General features: G+C 41.0%; 1 protein-coding gene across 4 annotated transcripts in view; it reads right to left on the bottom strand.

Moving 5' to 3' along the window:
• The window catches only part of SNX11 (sorting nexin 11), a 518,381-nt gene that overhangs the window by 25,825 nt on the left and 471,723 nt on the right, over positions 1–20,833 (bottom strand). The window lies entirely within an intron of this gene.

Here is a 20,833-nt window from a genome sequence, read left to right as displayed (position 1 = left end):
TAGAAGTCTGTGGTTCTCTACTCTCCGTGCTCAATTTACATCTAGTGTTTAAAACAAAACAACCATTCTTCATCCTCTTGCCATTAGCGATGTGACAACAAATACAAAAAGTGCAGCAAACATCAAACGGACCGCAGAGGGTTACGCCAAGAACACAAAGCATTACTAGTACATTATCTGTACTCTGAACATATGTTATCACTTCAGAATTCATTCACTACTACTGTGCCATTCTGAATGCACCTATTTGCAGGCAAAATGCACTCACTTATCCTTGCGTAATACCAGCTACAAAGTCATATACAAAACTAACTTTATTTATTGTATACAAGGCTAAATTGTCAAGGATCCTAATTCCAGTGACAAAAAATGTCCATATTTGTCCATATTTGTCCATATTCTGGTGAAGTTAGGATTTTATGTATAACATAATGCCATGTAAGTAAAGCATTCTAAGCCATTTCTGTCTGCATACTAAGTAAAAGTTTAACACAATACACCCAATGAAAACTGGGTATAATGCAAAATATCAGACAGTGGCAGTAAACGTATACCAACCAATGCATCTGGTGCTTCTAAAAGGAAATATCTCAATCCCACTTAGACATTTCATTATAAAGGTTTCAGGTATTAATGTGCTCCGCAACACAAATCACCGAACAATGTTATTCTGCCCTTAAAGATTTCAGAGCATGTTGAATTTGACCCTAGTGCTTTAGTCGCATAAAGGTATGACATTTTACCTTTGTTACAAATGAAAAAAAATCTGATGAAATATGTTGGATTTTCACTTTTGATGTAATGAAAACAGTTGCACATATATTCTAGGTATTACTTCCACATAACCTTTAAACAGAGGTCAAATAGTCCCTTTTCATTAGAAAAAAGGTATACTGCCCTGAAAGTGAGCCTCAGGTGACAATACATAAAAGACTTTCTCTGAAAAGAACTTCAAAGGAAGAAATGGCTGATAGCAGTGAGCCTGCATATTGGACAAATCTGTCCAAAATATCAAATTTCCACTGGAAGGAGAACTGGAAATAATTACAAAGAGAGATTTGAGACAATATTAAAAAACTAAATAATTCTTCCATGAATTTGGCCCAAACAGTCTTACAACCACTAAAACACGGTAGACTAGACAGATATGAAACTAAGCCGTAACATTTTATATGAAGTATAATAAACAAAATACAGACAATCTTCTAAATATGTTTTGGCAGTTTGTCTCCATAACAGCTTATTAAAACTGATTACAGGCTTTTTTTTCTACATCCCACTTGTGATATGAAATATGTCATGTTAAATTAAGGTCAAAGGATTCGGGGGATAGAAGAGCCGCTCAGAATACCTGGGGTATTGCGTAGTGTGTGTGCTCTTGTCAGTATGAATAACCTGCCCCTGAAAAAAGTCACATGTTAAGTAACAGAAATACAATACTACATCACGACCAGAAGTTAACATGATAAAGTTACTCCACTCTTAGTGAAATATGTTACTTTAATACTCACGATGAAAAGGACTTTTTTTTTTGTTTACACCATTTTCATTTCCTTATTGCCATGATTTTTTTCAACAGATACATTTATTAAGGATCATATTAGTCCATATGGATCAGTACTCTACCCCGGTAAAATAAATATATAAATAAAAACAAATTTGGTATATGTGTTAACTAGCAAGACCAGCCATCCTACTACTTAAGAAATCAGTAGACCATATCAGGATATGCATCTGGGACGAACATTATGGCCAAGACTTACAGACAACTTTGTATAGTATAAAAAGCTATAATGCGTTGTTTGCATACTGAGTAACAGAGTCGTTTGCATACTAAATACACCTTCTGTGACTTCTACAGCCTCCTTGTACCTGGAAGAGCAGCTCTGCACTACTAGTCAGTGAGACCTTCAGCACTGTACTCAACTGTGGTAACTGGGGAAGGGGGCCCCATAAGTAGCCTGGTGCACTACTGTTGTAGGATACACATGCGAGTAAAACACTCCTACATTCTGTACTATAGAGGTTATCTTAAAGAGCACTGCAGAAAATGTACAAATATACACCACTATCTTGCAGTATGCATCTATGTATTTCAGTGTCAGTATCCACAAAGGATAGATGGGACAGGTTTATCTTGTGCAGATTACTGATCCAGGCAAGTTGCACTAATGTGTGCATTAGAATATATAGCTGTTTGTCTATTTGGGTATGGAACAGTGTGAGAATGAGTATTTGTGTGGGACTCCTCCTATGTATGTATGTGTATGTCATTAGATGGCAGCTGCTTGATGTGACCTGTGCCATGTAAGAAATGAGGACATCATGACTGCAAAGTGTGCAGGTGCTGGATGTGTATCTGTGTACATGTATGACTTTGCATGTGGCAGTGTAAATGGCAGAATGTCTGTGTAAGGGGGGGGGGGCACTTGTGGGCACCCATGTGGTCTAAGCTACAGCACAGGGTGGCTAAGGAAAGCACAGCCATCATCTCCGCTCTACTTAGCCTTCCCTGTCAAATCTCCCCCAAAGCAAGTATAGCATAAAGTGTGTGTGTGTGTGTGTGTGTGTGTGTGTGTGTGTGTGTGTGTGTGTGTGTGTGTGTGTGTGTGTGTGTGTGTGTGTGTGTGTCTATCTGAGGGAGGAGGAAGATATGTGCCTGTGTGTGATCTGCTGGTACCTGTGCTGTTTCATAGCAAAACTGCTCCAGCTGGTTGATTCATAGTCAAAGCCCATAAAGAAAAGCTTTGACTATGAATCACAAAAGGCACTGCAGCACAACTCAACTCATCAGTGCTGGTCAAGCTGCTCTAATGAGTACAAATCCTGGCCTAAGTGCTTGTCTTTCTTTAGTACTTCATCCTTATGATCTAACAAATGAGAGCCATGGTTAGACTGAACCAAATAAACAAAAGTCTTTTTTGTCACGTTTGTCTGCACTTCTGTATCAACTGTTGTAGAACATGGCAGCCTAAGATGAAGCATTTTTATTTCACTAGGGTCACAGTTTTGACTATTCAGACAAAACAGCATTTGATACACATACACACACACACACACTATAAGGACAAAAATGAAAATTTCACCAATTTATTTTTGTGTCAACCACATTAATGCTGGCAGTCCTCACTGGAAAAAGATTATCGTTATTATATTTCCATCCTTAAATTTGTGGTAAGATAACTTAAAGGGTACCATATGAGGTAACTTAAATAGCATAATGTTTTCCATCAGTGCATAGAGTTACAAGACATAAGCATTTGGATGAAGAACTTGCATTGTAATCCATTAATAACATCTCTGTGGGACATAATTTGCAAAACAGAATTGGCTAAACAGAATTTCTTTTGTCTGTTCCTTTATTTATTCACTCTCAGATGTTGCCAGAGATAATAACCAATCAAAAAAAAAGAACGAGAGAGACAGAAATAAGGTAGACACTCAGGCAGGTACCCTAGGATAGCTACATTTGTAGTGAAGAATAGTTCTTATGAGGCACTCACATAGCAAAGAAGGTATTTCATTACAGGTGCATATCAAACCACACACAACTAAAACATCTCACTATTACAGAATCATATTCACATCCCAGAATGCTGGAAATTTGAACTACTGAACTGTTGCCATGACTGGTTTGCTTTCTAAATTTATTTTTATTTATTTTTTTGTTTATTCTTTGCTGACTGAGTTAGTCCGACTATGCCAGCTTCTCCTTTTCAGGGAGACCTTTTTATATATGTCAAAATCTATTATACAACTGTTGCTGTGTTGAACGTATGTATCCCGCTGACTATGTATATGATTTTTAATGATGTCACATATTTGTAAGAGGTGAGGTATGTCCCATTACAGCCACAGCTGTCAGGGTTTGTCTTCTCCACATGGAGCATCACTGAAAGCAAAAGATCAGGTTAAAATACTGTCTACATGCTGATTTGTTTGCTTTAATAGAACATGTTTACTCAAGAACTTGTCAGAAATTCAAACAAATGCTACAAATGTGTGCAAAATCAAGTATAGAGTTGTTCCCAAATAGCAATAATCACACTTCCTCAAACAAGGAAACATTGAGTGAATGTCTTATATTCTACTTCTGGAATCTTTAATTAAATCGTATTTAATGGATATATACGAATAAAAAAGAAAAAAGTTTTCATAGCAATGCCTCCTACACACACACACGTTATCAATGCTTGAACAGAATTCATGTGTTGACCCCTTTACATACTATTATGGCTCCAGTAATTGCACTGAAACCTGACCTAGTACAATGTAAATGTTTTAACGTGAACAAAAGCATTGACCTACCTTTTCTCCAGGTATAGTTATGTGTTGACTAGATCAGTGCTGTTCAAACTATCTTTGCCAAAGGAGCAGTTGTTTTTATTTATGATCTGTTGTGGACTCCTACTTCTGTAAAACAACTACAGTAAACAGACTGTAGTATTTAAAAGACAGGGAAAAAAGAAACGCCACCACCTGGATGACATCATTCTTGTGTTTCCAGAACGTGTCTTACGTTGAAGAGTAAGCCTGCCTAAGTCTACAATGACACAAGTGAACTAAGATAGAGCGGCTCCCAGAAACCATGGGGTTCTAGATATTCTGAGGTGCATTTTGGATCTTTTTTTAAACCTTTTGTTTCAGTGATGGCTTGAACAAAAATTGTGACTGAGGAAACATTTTCTTTCAAGTAAGAAAACACCTGTGCAAGATTTAATATTCAAAGCGGACAAAACTAGCATCTCCCAAAAAATTGAGATGACAAATAGCTACAAGGATACAAAATGGCAAAACTGGAAATATCTGTTAATACTGCCTGCCTCCCCAAAATACAACAGTCACTTCCTGTGCACACCTCTTTTATTAGATTGGGGTTAAAGTGAAAGAACAAGTGGCCATAATCATATATTTAAAGTCGTTGCTGTGGTGTGTGTGTGTGTGTGTGTGTGTGTGTGTGTATGTGTGTCTGTACAAATCAGGTCTCCTTACCTCTACCCCCAAAAGTATCAAGGATAGATTTTAAATATTCCTCTTCTATACTTAGAAAATTGCTAGAATAACAGGCTTTGCATTTGCAAGCATTTTCAGAAGGATAAAAAGTAATGACACTCAAGTCTGTCATTATTTAGAGACTACAATCCACAACAACTTGCCAGAAAAATCACAAATCTTGTACGGAACACACCAAAACATTAGGCAAAAGTGGGGACATTTGAGAGCAATGACACACACACACACACACACACACACACACACACACACACACACACAGACACACACACAGACACACACACAGACACACACACACACACACACACACACAGACACACACACACACACACACACACACACACACACACACACACACACACACACACACACACACACACACACACACACACGCACACACGCACACAATCAATTATAGCCACTTGTATGACTGTATGTCACTCTCCAAAGCCAAGAACACAGCATCCATGGGACCTGACAACATCCCAGGCTGCCTTCTACACGAACTACAGAATGAACTGGCACCCCACCTAAGTACCATGTTCAATTATAGCCTCACCTCAAGCTTTGTGCCTATTGAATGGTGCACCGCAACGGTTATCCCACTCCACAAAGGGGGGGGGCCACAACAGACCCTGGGAACTACCACCCCATTAGCCTGACCAGCCTGGTCTGCAAGGCCATGGAACATATCATCATGGAACTCATAAACAAAGACATTGGAGATCTCCAAACTCTGGACCCCACAGTTCGGGTTTGTAAAAGGCAGATCATGTCTCCTAAACCTGATAGACTTCTTTGAAGTAGTCACCAAAGCCATAGATGAGGGTAAGGTAGTTCACACAGCCTATCTAGATCTCGCCAAGGCGTTCTACACCATCCCCCACTCTGCAATTATAGATAAACTCACTAAACTAGGTATAAATCCCTATGTCACAAGATGGGTTGCCAACTGGCTTACTGACAGAACCCACACTGTGAAAGTAGCAGACTCCAAATCAGACTTCAGGCCAGTGACAAGTGGAGTACCACAGGGTTCAGTCCTGGGTCCTCTCCTGTTTGGTATCTACTTCTCTGAAGTACAGGCTAACACAGAAGGTCTTTGGCTAACTAAATTTGCAGATGACTGCAAACTAGGAGCCATAATCGAAACTCCTAACGATGTGGACATCCTACAAAAGGACCTCACTGAGACAGATGCCTGGTGTCAAAGCCATGGTCTCAAGCTCAATGCCAAAAAGTGCAGTGACATCCCCTTGGATAAAAACTCTGTACCCATGAACTACCACATAGGCGGTAGTCTACTTAACATTGAAAGTGTGATAAGAGACCTCGGGACACAGGTGGACAGTAGTCTCTCCTTTGATAATCACATCATCACAGTGGTCAGGAAATCCTTCTACGTGGCACACCTCATCACAAAAGGTTTCTCATCCAGAAAAAAAGAGGTCATTGTTCCCCTCTACTCATCACTCATTAGACCCATTATAGAGTACAACGCCCCTTTTAGTATGTATCTCACAAGACAGCTACAACAACTGGAAAGGCCACAAAAACACCTCACAAAGAGGATTACTGGCCTCAAACAGATGCCTTACGCAGACTGTCTCAAAAAACTCCAGCTTTACTCCGTCGCATATTGCCTACTCAGAGGCGATCTCTGCCTAACATACAAAGCTATGTCAAACCCACAGCTGTTGGACATGCTCCACTTAAAGAAATTCCAATCTCTCCGAGCTACACGCTCTAGGGACCTAAACCTTGTCACCACAATAAACAGAACATGCTGCAGGGATAGATTCCTGTCCCAGAGACTTCCCATACTCTGGAACAGACTACCTATCTATGTCAAATATAGCTCCTCATTAGCACTCTTCAAGAAAAATCTTGATGATTGGATGGGTAATAGGAAGTTCACCCCTGGGATCACTTCTATGGTTCTGCTTGACAGGGGCACAGGAAAATAATTTTTTGGGAGACAAAAGCCAGGGTACCTTTTTGGCTAGGCTTGTATAGGCCCTTGGGCCAATAGCCTAGTACCTACCTATGGACCCATGAACCTATGTATGAACCGCATCTGCTTTTGATGATATAAATGCACAAACAATGGACAAAAATCATATTTCAGCCTGCTGCTGTCAGATCAATGAAAGACAACCCACTCCAAACCCCAATACCTTCTCTACTTCTTAACTCACTAAACTGCACTAAGAAAGCTGCTAAAATAACAGCCCTTATATTGCATTTTTTGAATGACATGTAGTCTGAAACTGAAATGTCTGCCATTCTTTACTAACTCCAGTACATAGTTTGCCAAAAAAAAATGCACAGAGCACATTTTGGGCACCCTTAGCTAATGCGATAAATCCACCACTGAAAAAGTATAGTTGTGGAAGTTGCACTTACCCATAACAACAGATGTTCAAATTCCTTAGGCTATATGGGTTAGGCAAACAACCGGCCAGCTTCAAAATGTTATGACCCTCCCCCCAATTTTTTCACTCTGACTGCTGATTGGCTAATCTCAAGGAGGGAAATAGTCAGAGTGAAGCTTTCTTTAGGACTTTCTTACTTGTACAAGGAGAGAATAGAAGAATAATCTTGAACTAAGCAACTAAAAATCATAACACATAAAGCAGAAATAAACATAACCCTATTTTATATCCCAACTACAACTATATACAAGAGTAGGGGCACAGAGGTTGGATGCAGCTACTGCATCTACTGTTACGGGTACATGCAATTTACACAACTGTGCTACATTCATCATTCTCACAGCCACAGCAGCCCTTAGTCTAAATGGCTGATTACCAAAGCCTGTCCATCCTGGGGTGAGGAAGGATATGGATCCAGGAGTCCATGGTCAATGATCCCAACACAGCTGGACCTGGACCTTGAAAAGAAATTCAGTTTGTAATGCATTTTAGTAGCATGTACAAAAGAACATGTAGCTGCCTCAGGATCGCTTCTAGACTACTCCTTTCCAGGATGCCACTGACGAAGACAAGACTCTAGTGGAATGTGCCTTGAAACTGCTTGGAATGGGTTTGGGCATGAATGAGCCATTTGTTCTAACAGAGAATGTATTCCTGTGGAGAATGACACTTGGTTCAGACACCACGAGAGCTTGTAATTCAGTGACACTGGGTTCAGACACCATGAGAGCTTATAACTCAGTGACACTGGGTTCAGACACCATGAGAGCTTATAACTCAGTGACACTGGGTTCAGACACCATGAGAGTTTGTAACTCAATGACACTGGGTTCAGACACCATAAGGACTTGTAACTCAATGACACTGGGTTCAGACACCATGAGAGCTTGTAACTCAGTGACACTGGGTTCAGATACCATGAGGACTTGTAACTCAATGACACTGGGTTCAGACACCATAAGGACTTGTAACTCAATGACACTGGGTTTAGACACAATGAGGGCTTGAAACTCAGTGACACTTGGTTCAGACACCATGAGGACTTGTAACTCAGAGACACTGGGTTCAGACACAATGAGGGCTTGAAACTCAGTGACACTGGGTTCAGACACCATGAGAGCTTATAACTCAGTGACACTGGGTTCAGACACCATGAGAGCTTGTAACTCAGAGACACTGGGTTCAGACACAATGAGGGCTTGAAACTCAGTAACACTGGGTTCAGACACCATGAGAGCTTATAACTCAGTGACACTGGGTTCAGACACCATGAGAGCTTATAACTCAGTGACACTGGGTTCAGACACCATGAGAGCTTATAACTCAGTGACACTGGGTTCAGACACCATGACAGCTTATAACTCAGTGACACTGGGTTCAGACACCATGACAGCTTATAACTCAGTGACACTGGGTTCAGACACCATGAGAGCTTATAACTCAGTGACACTGGGTTCAGACAGTATGAGGGCTTGTAACTCAGTGACACTGGGTTCAGACACCATGAGAGCGTATAACTCAGTGACACTGGGTTCAGACACCATGAGAGCTTATAACTCAGTGACACTGGGTTCAGACAGCATGAGGGCTTATAACTCAGTGACACTGGGTTCAGACACCATAAGAGCGTATAACTCAGTGACACTGGTTCAGACACCATGAGAGCTTATAACTCAGTGACACTGGGTTCAGACAGCATGAGGGCTTGTAGCACAGGTACACTTCCTGCAGATGACAAGAGTAATGAGTTATGAACATTAAATGAACTTGATGGGCAGGTCCAAAGGGTGACATAGTCAATTCCTCCTGCATACAGTTGCAATTTCAAAGAGAAGCAACCTGTTTGCAAGGATGTCTCAGGTATAACACACCTTTCAGATACTGTTCCACAACCAACAGAAAGAAAAAGTGGAGGATCCATGGACAGACATGTTGAAATTGCTGCAAGAACTTTTATAGAGGAATAAGTGAGGCCAGGGGAATGTTACTGACGTATATTTGAGCATCAGTGGTACAAAATCCCCAACAGACCACTGATTATTGGTTAGGCACCAAGCAGAAAATTGCTTCCACTTATCAATATAAGATTTTCTAGTAGCAGGCTTTCTTGCCTCCTTTAGTACCTGCTGCATGTCCTCATGAAATAAGTGCCTAAAGGGTATTAAAAATGAAATCATCCGGCTAGTGAGTTGAAGCTGATTGATACTGGGATGTACCAAACTCTCCCCATCTTGTGTGAGTAGATCCAGTCTGTGAGGAAGCATTTGGTAATTGTCCCTGGCCAATTTCATAAGAAGGAGGAATCACTGCTGCCTGAACTAAAAGGGGGTCACCAGAATAATTTTAGGGCATCCTTCTGAATCTTCAGAATTACTCTGGAGATCAGTGACAAGGGTATAAGCACAAAGTAACATTTCATTCTAAAGGAATGAAAATGTGTCTATTTTCCTGGCTTGCTTGGAAGGAGCCATGGATCACAATGTGTTTAGTTGTCTGTTTTAAAAGGAGACACGTACATCTATTTGAGGTGCTCCCCACAACTGGATCAATTTCCAGGAGACTCCGTCATTCAGTTTCCATTTGTGAGGGTTTGTCCTGGTCCTGCTTAAACCCGTCTGTTACTCTGTTTTTGCTCTGATGGAGTGTACAATGATTGGAGGGTTAAGGAATGCAGAACAGCTAACACCCAAGCCATTACTGAGAGCCTGCATAGGGAGCACAACCTTGCACCTCCCTGCTTGCTTATATACCACACGACTGTGATATTGTCTGTAATCACTGGAAGAGGTCCTTGGGACCAGACATGAAGAAGTTACCTTTTCATAAAGCCCAAAACTGGAATTTAATATTCTAGAGAATACATATGATGGGTTCATGTCTGTTTTTAGAAACCATTGCATATTTATCATCATAGAATCATCACAGAAGCCATGAACCTTGGGATCCTGACAAATTCTCTTGCAGAATCTGAGACTGACTGGATAGGTCAGGAAAAACTCCAGATAAAGATCTACTTTGTCTTGAGTTAATATGGCTATTTGAAGAGAAAAAATCTAAAAGGCATCCCCAAAATACAATCCTGTGAGATAAAATCAAGGAGGATTTTGCAGTATTTATCTGGCAGCTCAGACTGGTCAAAAGACACTTAATGCAAGTTAAAGACTCTTGACATCTGGATAAACACTCTGCAAATATAAGCTTTAACTTAAAGGTGTGTAAAGACTGAAGCACCTTAGGAAAACAAATACTGCTTAGTTCAGAGGGTGGAGAAGTATTTCCCCCGAAGAGGATTTCATATCTAATGTCATCTGTAACCCTCTTGCATCACTACTTAAGCCTACAGTATAACACTTTTTTTCATATATTTCCAGTTCACACTCATTCCTCCTTATGGTGTCCAGAACTATTTTGGGCATGGCTTCTTTAACTAAGGGACTTACCAGCTAATAATAGGCAGTATTAGAAAGGGTAAGGAGTTATTAACAAAATAACAATAAGGTTGTTAGTCTAGGATGTCCTGGAGTGGGGGAATTAATGCTTGTTTGCCACTTGTTATTCAAATTTATGTTTTCTATTACACTATACTGGAGATATTGCTAGTTGTTTGCCAGTAGTTATGAAAATAAGCAATATTTCTGTATGTACGTAATACCTCAAAAAACAAGCAACTTACAAACTGTTGCATATTAGGTGAAACCTTAGATGTTGTTGAAGAAAATTGTCTTTGATATTTGAACTGCAAGTTGCACATCTTGAAAGATATCCAGTATTATTTGTATTGCTAATTATAATTCATTTTTCATATTTCTATAAATATCCCAAAAACATGCACTTGTAGTGGAATTTCTTGTTGTCATGTGAAAGCTTATGTCTGGTTAACAAAAAAGTTCTAACAATATATGGTCTAGGTTCTATACTTTTGAAGATATAAAAAGTTATTTGTGAAACTTTAGGAAAATATAATTAGTAGTTTAACGTATTACAGTATTTATGGAAAAGTGTATGAATGCACTGACAATCACTGGAGAGAGCACTTCTTACTAATAACAATGCTATTTATACAGTTTTAATAGCTTTTATTGCTCACAAAATGTGCACATTTTTTCTTATGTTTTCAGAAAATGCTCTGGAATGCAAGATATGAGTAGGCTACTGAAGGTGTGACATTCTTATATATATATATATATATATATATATATATATATATATATATATATATATATATATATATATATATATATATATATATATATATATATAATCTCTCTCTCTCTCTCTCTCTCCATATATATATATATATGAGTAGGCTACTGAAGGTATGACATTCTTATAGGCCACGGTGGTGCAGCGGTTAGCGGTGTTGCCTCACAGCAAGAGGTTCTCCGGTTCGATTCTCAGCTGCCACACCTTCTGTGTGGAGTCTGCATGTCCTCCCCGCGGTCAAGTGATGTTAAAGACATGCAGATAGGTGCGTGTGTGAATGGGTGTGCCTTCTTTGAAGGTTGGGCGGCGGGCTGGGACCTTAGCATCGTAAAAATCCACTGCCAATCATTAGCGGACCGGAGTTCCGCTGTGGTGACCCCTAACCACGAAAAAGCTGAAAGACATTACTTACTGAAGGTGTGACATTCCACACCAAACAGATGTTAATGAGTTAACATCCAGGAGACTGAAACAATCTTTTGCCAAAGAGGAATATTGAGGCCCAGTTTTGGGACAGATATGTAGAGGTATTGGCTGGAGAAGAGGGGAAAAGGGTCATTCTGTACTGTGGATTTGTCCTTTTTTTTCTGAAAAGGCCCCCATTTTTTTCTTGCAGTTACCCTCTAGCCATCTCTTTTTTGCTTTTTGCTTGTCTGGATTTTTTTGTGTGAGAGTTAGGCCTTTGAGCTCTGTACTAACATACATGAAAAAAAAAGTCTTAGAGACTCGCTGAATCAGTTTCTCTCTCTTTCATCATATTGTTTGAGAGCTTGGGTAGCTGGAGAGGGAAGCAATACCTACTTATCTAAAGTGGAATCCAAGATTTCAGACTTTACCTCAACAGCAAACTTTTTATTATGACACTAAACATATCTTCTCAACACTGTTGCAGTGGCAACGGCCCTAAACATGCAATAGCAGTGGCCATAAACATGCAGTAGCAGTGGTCCTAGACACATGCTACAGAGCATGTTTACATATCTCAGATAGGGTAGAAACAGTGAGGTTCAAAAGGAGTTTTCTTCTACAGGAAGACTGGAAGCCAATTCCCTCACACTGTCCATATGACAAAGCATAAATCTCCACACATACGACTGATAATTCAGAAGTCTGAAGGATAAAGTGGAAGAAAACATTCTCTTACCTAGACAGTTCAACATTTTACTTTCTTTATTAGCAGGTAAAAGGTTGATATTCAGGACCCAGTCTGTTACAAAGTGAGATATGACTGAAATGGCTGCAAGATCACATCTAAGGTAAGAGAAAAGAAATACATTAGCCTGAAGTACGTCATACAGCGTATTTGCCTTTTTTGGGGACTGATGGCTGGGTAACAGCATGAGTGCAGGCAGCATTTGACACAGCCTCCATGGCTGGTGGTATAGGAAGGTTAGGAGTACTGGCAGCATTCGACACATCCTCCATGGCTGGTGGTATAGGAGGGATAGGAGTACAAGCAGCATTCGACACATCCTCCATGGCTGGTGGTATAGGAGGGTTAGGAGTACTGGTAGCATTCAACACATCTTCCATGGCTGGTGGTATAGGAGGGTTAGGAGTGCAAGTAGCATTCGACACATCCTCCATGGCTGGTGGTATAGGAGGGTTAGGAGTGCAGGCAGCATTCGACGCATCCTCCATGGCTGGTGGTATAGGAGGGATAGGAGTGCAAGTAGCATTCGACACATCCTCCATGGCTGGTGGTATAGGAAGGTTAGGAGTACTGGCAGCATTCGACACATCCTCCATGGCTGGTGGTATAGGAGGGATAGGAGTACAAGCAGCATTCGACACATCCTGCATGGCTGGTGGTATAGGAGGGTTAGGAGTACTGGTAGCATTCAACACATCTTCCATGGCTGGTGGTATAGGAGGGTTAGGAGTGCAAGTAGCATTCGACACATCCTCCATGGCTGGTGGTATAGGAGGGCTAGGAGTGCAGGCAGCATTCGACGCATCCTCCATGGCTGGTGGTATAGGAGGGATAGGAGTACAGGCAGCATTCGAAAAATCCTCCATGGCTGGTGGTATAGGAAGGTTAGGAGTGCATTAAGTTGTCATTCTTTAAAGTATTAAATTGTATTTATTACTGCTTGGTAGTAACTTGATTAAAGTGTAGCTATCATTCTAAGTCTTGGATTAAGCACTTGGGCTTCAGACCAGTTGTTTTACATTAGGAAGGTTTGTGGCCTGCACTGTGGTGGCAGGACAGGTAGCTTACATCTTTCTAAGTTGGGAACTGCTGATTGAGGGCTCAGTGTCTGTTATTCTAAAAGTGTATTAATTCTGGTTTAAGCACTTGGGTTCAGGCCAGTTATTTTACATTAAAAGGGTTCGTGGTCTGCACTCTTGTGGGAGGAGAGGCTGGACTCTGTCCTTCTGAGTTGGGAATTTCTGGTTAAAGGCTTATAGTGCCTGCATATTTGAACTGTGTCTTACTGAAATTGGTACACCTTGTTTGCTGTAGCATAGACTAGATCCAGGCCTGCTGAATCTAGCTTTGTTTGTATGCTTGTTGTTTGTTTGCTTGCTATTTCCCTGAAATGCTAATTCCACCTAAAACACGGCTTTTCAGTGCTTCTGTGGATCCCTAGTGATATCTGCATTGCTTACTGTACTTACTTCTTTGTTTCACTTGAAAGAAAGTTACTGTTTGCCGTTTTTGCATTTAAGTTACCTGTAACACATTGCATTTAAGTTACCTGGCACTTGCTCACTAAAGCAATTATATAAGTCAGCACTAAAAAATTAAAAGCACTACACGCTCACAAACTCCCCTTGAGTACCTTGTTCCCCATTGGCCCTTTTTTTTCAATTACAAAGGAATTCCCAATACTATTCTAGCATGTCCAAAGGTCAGTTGTCAATCTCCTCTCCGGTCCAGCTGGTGAATCTGGGAATCTTGAGGCAATGTTACAACTGCCTCATGTACACAGACAACCCTCTCCTCCTCCCAACAAATTCCAACACATGTGAGAGATGCAACCATATAGCCATACTGGAGGCTAAGCTCTCTCAACTCAGTACTGGCGAAACCAGTCAGGAGGAGAAGGAAACCACACTCACTACAATTCCAGTCTCACATAGACCTACCACGACAGCAAACCAAACACATAAACACATAAAAACATACTCGTAGGCTCTAAATAAAAATCTGCCTAAGCAGCAGAGACCTCCAAAGCAGGCACCCAAGCAACCTCTACCCCAAAACAAAACATGTGCAACACATAACTCACAAAGCCAGTGTGCCGAACAGTCACAGCCCTTAAGGCTAAACAACACACCTGATACACTTGTAATAGGTGACTCTATCGTCAGGCACACTGACATCCCGCTCACCAGGCTGAACAAGGAGAAAGTCACGGTGAGCTGCCTGTCGGACGCTAGGATCTGCCACATATCACAAGCACTCAGGTCACTCCAAGGCAAGTACAAATATGACTCAGTCATTGTCCATGCTGGTGTGAATGTCCTGAGACGTACCTCCATGGACTACATGAAAAGAGACATAGAGGAGCTCTCTGAGCATGTAGCACTGGCCTGTATGACCCTGACCTTGAGTAGCATATTTTACCCTCACCAAAAATGATGCCACAATATGAAGACAAGATGATCAATTTCAACAACTGGCTTAAGTATTGGTGTCATTCAAAGGGGATCCAATGCCTGTCAGCCTGGGATGACATGCACGGCAAGCCACGATGATTCGCTAGGGATGGCTTGCACCTGTCACGCCAGGGCTTTTGGATATTGGCAAAGGCTCTTTCTAAAAGCTAAAAAAAGCTAAAAGCTTTCTAAAGTCTAAACCTCAAGATGCACACACTCAAAACTCTCCTTAGCATGGAGAACCTCGATATCTGTGCAGTAACAGAAACCTGATTCAAGGCTCCTGAGAGCACCCCAGCACTACCAGGTTATACCTCATACCATGCTTTTCAGCCCCAAAACTTGGACCGCACCACAAAAGGAGGGGGAGTATCAATATTCGTCAAAGATATCCACACTTCCAGGTTGGTGGCACAACATGAAGCATCAGAGACTATCCATGTGCAACTAACAGTGGGTAAAACTGCCTTCCAGTTTATAGCCTGCTACAGACCACCCTCCCAAACCCAGGAACCCCACTCGGCCTTCCTGAGAACACTGGAAAATATGAAGGTCACTCCAAACACCATTATATTGGGCGACTTCAACTACCCAAACATAGACTGGGAGCATTACTCTAGCTCCAACACCCTAGCCCAAAGGTTCCTAGAATTTATAAACTCAAATGCTATGGAACAACTTGTTACCACACCCACAAGTGGGGAAAACATACTGGACCTGATCATCACCAACATGGGGACTCTATGTTCCAGACCAGAAGTGTATCCTTCACTGGTAAGATCAGACCATAAACTAATCTCATTGGATATTCACATCCCGACTACACCCCCTGCCCAGAAAACCACAGTGAAAAACTTCTCTAAAGCAAATTTCACACTCCTCAAAACCGAGGTGAAATCCTTCAAAGCCCCCGGGCCTGTGGAAAATACGGCCCAGACCGCAGAATCCTTTATAAACGCATTCTATGAACACCTTCAGGAATGCATGGATCATGCAATCCCAAATAAAACCAAGACCCAATCCTCCAAAGGCAGACGTCCTGTCTGGTGGACCCCAGCCATAAACAAACTATACAATAGAAGGAGGAAGCTACTACATGATACAGCAAAATCCCAAAAAGGGAAGGCATCTCTGATCAGTATTAGCAAAAAACTACGGGCACTCATAAAATCGTCTAAGGCCAGCTTCGAGAGAAAAATTGCAAAGGACACTAAGGATAATCACAAGGCTTTCTTTAGTTATATTAGGAATCTGGGTGGGAATTCCCAGATATGCTCAGAATTAGTCCAAAATGACAAAAAATACACCAAACCCACAGACATTGCCAACATCCTAGCTGACAGGCTCAGCACAAACTTCTCCCCCCCCCTCCCCACTAAAAGGGCAAATATCTATCCCAGCAGAGTGCTGCCCCCCTAACATCTCAGATGCTCAGGTAAGAGCTGCCCTCTCCAAAGCAAAAAACACAGCAACAATGGGACCAGATGGTGTCCCGGGCTGCGTCCTACATGAACTCCAAGAAGAGCTAAACTCAAACATAAAACTACTGTTCAATCTCAGCCTTACTACAGGATATGTAACCAAAGAGTGGCGTACAGCAGCAGTGGTCCCTCTCCACAAAGGTGGTGCTTCAACGGATCCTGGAAACTATCGCCCCATAAGCCTGACTAGCTTGGTCTGCAAAGCTATGGAAAGGATCATCATGGACCTCATAAATAAAGATATTGGAGACCTACAGACACTGGATCCTACCCAGTTCGGCTTTGTTAAGGGCAGATCCTGCCTCTTAAACCTGGTTGATTTCTTTGAAACAGTCACCAAGGCCATTGAAGAGGGGAAGGTGGTCCACACAGCCTACCTGGACCTCGCAAAAGCCTTCAATACAATACCCCACTCAGGCATTATAGATAAGCTCACCGGCTTAAATATAAACCCCTATGTCACTAGATGGGTTGCAAACTGGCTCAAGGACAGAACCCACATGGTTAGAATTGCTGGAGCTATGTCAGACTCCAAACCAGTTACAAGTGGCGTCCCACAAGGCTCAGTCCTGGGACCTCTCTTGTTCGGTATATATTTCTCGGAGGTACAGGCCAACACGGAAGGACTGTGGCTGACCAAGTTCGCAGATGACTGCAAACTGGGTGCCATAATCGGCTCTCCAGCCGACACAAGCATCCTCCAAAAGGGCCTCATAGAAACAGACAACGGGTGCCAGAGCCATGGCCTCAAGCTAAATGCCAAAAAGTGTATAGTCATCCCCTTTGGCAAAAGCAAAGTGCCCACAAATTACCACATAGGTGGTAATCCATTAAGTACAGAAGAAGTAATTAGGGACCTGGGGACCCAAGTTGATAGCAATCTCTCATTTGACAACCACGTGGCCAAAGTGGTTAGAAAAACATTTTATATAGCCCACCTAATCATGAAGGGATTCACATCTAGATCAGGGGAGGTCATCGTGCCTCTTTACTCATCCCTCATCAGGCCCATAATTGAGTACAATGCCCCTTTTGGGATGTACCTTACCAGACACCTGCAGCAACTGGAAAGACCCCAAAAGTACCTCACCAAGAGGATCAAAGGGCTCAAACAGATGCCATATGCTGCCCGGTTAAAGAAACTCCAGCTCTACTCAGTGGCATACCGCATGCTCAGAGGTGATCTGTGCCTGACGTATAAAGCCATGTCCAACCCGGAATTAATGGACATGCTGCACCTCAGAAAATCCAAATCCCATCGAGCTACATGCTCGAGAGACTTGAACCTCAGCACTGAAATAAATAGGACATGCTGGAGGGACAGATTCATAACCCAGAGGCTCCCTTCACTCTGGAATAAAATCCCAGTCCAGGTTAGGCAGAGTCCCTCATTGACTCTCTTCAAGAGGAATCTTGATGAGTGGATGGGAGATCGTAGGTTTACCCCGGGTATCACTTCTGTGTCACTGTTAGACAGAGGCACAGTATACTAACCTCGAAAAAGGGCATAGCAAAATTAATTTAAAATGGGTGGCGAAAGCCAAACACACTCTGGCTAGGCTTATAAATGCCCTAGGGCAGATAGCCTAGTATGAACCTATGAACCTATGAGTATCATTTTTCCTGTTGTTAACCAGGTTGGTGTCTGTTTGGGATGCACATATAGGTAGTCTTTACTCACAGATAAATCTTCATGTAAAGATGTGAATACTTTTAGCCAGAAAGCAGGTATTGCATCTAATTGTTTTCCATTTAGGAGCTTTTCTTAACTTTGCTTCAATTTCTCTGGCAATACTTCCTCCCACTTCATATCTTCGACATCTGAGCTTCTGTTATTGTTACTTCTGTGCATTCAGTATCTGTGTTATGTTCCACAAGGTCTTCACAGATATTTCTCCAAAATGTGTCTATTTCTTCTTTTTTGGCGGTATTTCTATTTCTTTTGCTTTGTTCCCCAATTCCAAATTTGTTTTGGGTCATCAATGAATTGCTTATTTTGTACTTTTCCCTTTACATTTATTTGTGTATCTTCTAAGTTGTTCTGCCTGTGCTGATATCTTTAGTTTATTATTTGAAAAGTGTACGATAGATCGTGGTCTGCTGTGATAATGTGTGTTGATTTTATCACTTCTATCTTTCTAAGTATTTTTGTTGATCTATTCCCTCTTCTATAGTTTTCTAACAGTGACACTTCTTGTCTTAACTGCTTCCTAGTTTTCTCTGTTCCATACTTCCACGATTCTCTCTGTTCCATACTTCCACGATTCTCTCTGTTCCATACTTCCACGATGCCACTTGATTTCTTCCTTTCCATTCCCTTACTGCCCTGTGTTTTTGTGTTAAGACTAATCTCTTATTAATTTAGCTGCACAGTAATATTTCCTATTTACTTCTGCTAAGTGAGAATGAATTTCTGCCATTTTGGGTCTTACTGACTTTCTGAAATATATTTGTTTCATCAATTTTAATACGTCTCTGCATCTCCATTAAATCAAGCAACTCGTTCCTTAGATCATTTTTTTTTTAAACTTAGAGCAGAGTCTTTGTTCTCTGTTTCCTGTGGGCATTCTAAAGAAAGTTCCAGAACATCTTCCTGTGTCATTCTCTTCAGCTGCATCCTGCATCATCTGTAGCTCTTTCACATGGGAACTCACTAGCCTATTACTCCACAACACTGACTGCACCAGAGTTGCCACCGTTTCCTGCTCCTTCCCCTGCTGTGCAACTCCAACTGAACTTTTGTATGTGGCAACTGATCAAATGTTCTCGCTACACCTGTTTCTCCTTCATTTTGGGGACTCTTTGTTGCATCATGTTGCAAACTAACCAGTGTAAGACTTTTTGTACACTAAATGTACATTTTTGTACACTAAATGTAAATTGTGGAGCTTTTCTCCCTGGCCTCTGATGAAAATGGGTCTTATCCCAGTCGGATTTTCCTGGTAAACAAATGTAAAAATAAATAAATCCCTCACTCCACAGTTATTTCATAACTTCAGCTTCTATTTGTTTAAATTCTACTTTGCTTATGCTGTGACATTTCCAGAGTTGGATTTTCTACACAAAATCCTTCACTTCACAGGTAATCCAGAACTCCAGATTTTGTTTCTTTAACTTCTCCATCACTAATCCGCTTTTCAACTTCACCCTTTGTTTTCTTGTTTTTTGCATTGTGAAATTTTCTATATCCAGATGCCTTTACCTACATTTATCTTCAAATATCTTTGGTGCTGCTTTTTTGTATTCATTAGTTTTGCTTTCACCTTTTAACAAATATTACACCATCTTGAATCTCTCTTTCTTTCCCATGTCCATATTTCTTTAGATGTCACCTGTTCCAACTGTTTCTCCTTATTTTAGGGACACATTGTTGCATCATGCTGTAACATAACACGTGTTCGACTTTCTACACTAAATCCTTCACTTCAAAGATATTCCATAACTTCATCTTTTATTTGTTTGTCATGTTCCCCCTTTGTGATCTTCCATGTCTGTATTTGCCTGTACTTCTCTTCAACTATCTTTGGAGCTACTTTTTTGTACGGATTAGTTTGACTTCCTCCTTTGCATAAATATCGTACCACATCACATCTCTCTCTCTTCCCCATGCCCATGTTTCTTTTTTATACCTTTCAAAAATCTCAATGTTTTGTTCTTCATATTTTTGCATTTCCTCAGTCATTTCTCTTTCCAAATGTCTTAAAAGGTTCTTGGTGTATATAATGTTTTTCATTGATCTGCTGTAATAAAGAACAAAATTTGCATTAGAAGCTTCTGACGTTTTTTCTTATGCTAGTATGTTTCTTTCCACTAATCTCTCTCCCCTAATCTTTTTGAATATCTTCTATCAGAACATTCTGAGCTTCTTGCATAAAAATAACAATGCATAATTTCTTTCTTACCCTCAATACTCCACGCTATCATCTTTATGGCTCTTTTTTGGCCTTTAAGTTTTTGTGTGTTTTGTGGACTTCTACTTCCTTCTACAACATGTGAGCCATCCTCCCCGTCAGCCTGGCATAACCCCATTCTAGGAATGTTTCCATGTCTTGACGATTCTATACTGTCTTTTTCCAGTCCTGGCACCAGTGCGCA

The sequence above is a fragment of the Protopterus annectens genome, chromosome 13.part0 (genome assembly GCF_019279795.1).
Source record: "Protopterus annectens isolate FY-2018-M chromosome 13.part0, PAN1.0, whole genome shotgun sequence".
Classification (NCBI taxonomy): Eukaryota; Metazoa; Chordata; order Ceratodontiformes; family Protopteridae; genus Protopterus; species Protopterus annectens.
This window is presented reverse-complemented; position numbering and strand designations above follow the sequence as displayed.